The following is a 2,671-nucleotide window of genomic DNA, read 5'->3' on the forward strand; positions in this document are numbered from 1 at the left end:
AACGATCCTAAAGCTGATTTTCACTAGCTTTTTGTAAACAAAAAAAGGTTTCACATGCACACGTTTTGCCAATTTAGACTTTTTACAGATTACAGATACTACAGATTTCTTTCTAACTAATGAAAAATAGGCCCAAATCACGGCAGTAGAGAACGAATGCAACTCGGTACGAATTTTCATTTTGAAATACTAGAGAGCGTGTCAGATGTAACAATGACATATATTTCGAAAAGGCGGTCAAATTGAGAAAATTAAAAAAAAATAGTTGCATGAGCAACCACACGTTGCATGTGAAGTGTCTTTTGAACGAGTTTTTTTTTTATTTCTGAAAGGCGAATTGAAGGTAAAATTTCTGAGAGCACTTTTTGGCTGTTCAGATAGCAAATGAATTTCTGACAATCCTTAACGATACTGAAATGCAACCGTGAGCCACTTTGCTGGTTGTTTGTTATTTCTCTGGTTTATAATTAACATTATTTCCAATTAGAAGATTAATTTATTATTTAGAACTGAACAAATAAATTCCGAAAAATAATTACTTAAATGCATTTTTGATATTTTATATACATTATCCGTTATTATTTCTTACAAGCTCATGATCAGTGTCACACGGCAACACTCGATTAATTAGACAACACTTACAGCAGAAATAGAAATTGTTAGTGCAGCACGAGCAATTTGAAATATATTTCCGAAATCGATTTTTGCTCTTTCAATTGCAGTCACANCTAGACAACACTTAGAGCAGAAATAGAAATTGTTAGTGCAGCACGAGCAATTTTTGAAATATATTTCCGAAATCGATTTTTGCTCTTTCAATTGCAGTCACACCTTCAACTTTAATTTCTGAAACTGGGCTCGAATCGTAACATCCGTTCACGGATCGAAAAGCTTACAAAGAAAATTACGTCATATGTCAGTCGTCTAAACTGAATGGAATAAAAAGTACGTGCATGTATGTCACGAGTAATACGCTTCTGAAATAAACTGTATTGAAAAGAAACAGCTTTACTTCATTTGATCCGATTTGAAACGTGTAATAACCAGTCGATCACGAAGACCTGCTTTGATTCCAGAGTTATTGTCTTCATATCCTTGTACATACATACCTATTAGAGTAAAATATTTAACTGAAAACACTTTAAATGAAATGAACATGCTTATTAGCATTTTTCCGTTGGGACACATATGTACATACATACGTATGTGTGTACTGAAGCTTTGTTTACCTAAACATAATTTTGTGTTTCCCTCGTTAGGGATGTCATTAATGTCAATAACTGACATTTCTTGCCAAANGAGCATTTTTCCGTTGGGACACATATGTAGGTACATTCATATGTACATACGTATGTGTGTACTGAAGCTTTGTTTACCTAAACATAATTTTGTGTTTCCCTCGTTAGGGATGTCATTAATGTCAATAACTGACATTTCTTGCCAAAAATTGGGTTTGATCACCGAAGCTTTTAGCTCAAGCCTTATCCATTTTGTACTGAAATATTTCTAATACGATTGCTTATTAAATAAGAAAACCGTTTTTAAATAAGAGTGTTTTTACTCTCTACTAAATAATTTATGCAACCTCACATACGTTCCGGCTGCTGAATGCTATTCATTTTTTTCTTTTTATTTCAACCCACATGTATGTATGTATGTATGTATGTTAGTGCGCTAATTTACTTTATATCAATTTATACAAATTAAAGTTGTCATCATTTCTTAATGCAGAAATTACAAACATATTGACACATAAGCTGATATCACCTTTGTACTAATGCACTTATGCCAAACCAATACAATAGATAAGACCCGATGACCTTCTATTGACTAATCTCATTCCACTCAACTGCCGCTTCAATCATTTTGCATTGCGGTCCGATATATTATTTGCAGCACCGTAGACATAAGGGAAACGGAAATCGTCTACGCTTACCGACACAAATGCAAACACAGAAATATACCTACACACACACACACNCATTATCTTGTTAAGCGGTTTTGTACTTTAAACATTGATAAGCTTCCTAATGTTGTTTGCTATCCTTATTTCGTGGACTTTTGCCATGAATAAGGTTTCCGGCTGCTGAATGCTATTGAATGCTTACCGACACAAATGCAAACACAGAAATATACCTACACACACACACACGTTTCCTTCTAACGATTTTCTCACTTGCTTATGCTTACACAAAAAAAAATATATAAAATTTTGTATTGTGCACTTTTGTATATTTTGTATATTCTGTAATAAGTATGTGGCACTTTTTTGATATTGGTTTTTATTTATGTCGCATCAATTTGCGCAAATCTCTTTCGCAGCACCCAATCGTTTACGCTTTTATTGAAAATATTTCATGCGTATCAAAATACCGGAATGCATACTCACTAAGAAATGTCAAATCAACCGCAAATACCACACGTCATTACCGCGTCTTGCATTGAAGTTTACGTCGAATTTTTCTCGACTTTTTANGCACTTGCTTATGCTTACACAAAAAAAATATATAAAATTTTGTATTGTGCACTTTTGTATATTTTGTATATTCTGTAATAAGTATGTGGCACTTCTTTGATATTGGTTTTTATTTATGTCGCATCAATTTGCGCAAATCTCTTTCGCAGCACCCAATCGTTCAATCGTTTACGCTTTTATTGAAAATATTTCATG

The 2,671-nt window shown here is 33.3% G+C and overlaps 1 long non-coding RNA gene across 1 annotated transcript; it reads right to left on the reverse strand.

Annotated features, from left to right (window-relative positions):
- Positions 1-451: 451 nt before the first annotated feature.
- LOC108378131 (uncharacterized) lies at positions 452-1,169 on the reverse strand. The gene is made up of 2 exons (XR_001849388.1): positions 832-1,169; positions 452-728 (listed from the first exon to the last, which is right to left on the reverse strand). It is a non-coding gene; the product is annotated as an uncharacterized LOC108378131 (long non-coding RNA).
- Positions 1,170-2,671: the final 1,502 nt, after the last annotated feature.

This window comes from Rhagoletis zephyria, unplaced genomic scaffold, assembly GCF_001687245.7.
Source record: "Rhagoletis zephyria isolate East Lansing unplaced genomic scaffold, Rhagoletis_zephyria_1.1 Rzeph_scaffold_13432, whole genome shotgun sequence".
NCBI classification, from domain to species: domain Eukaryota; kingdom Metazoa; phylum Arthropoda; class Insecta; order Diptera; family Tephritidae; genus Rhagoletis; species Rhagoletis zephyria.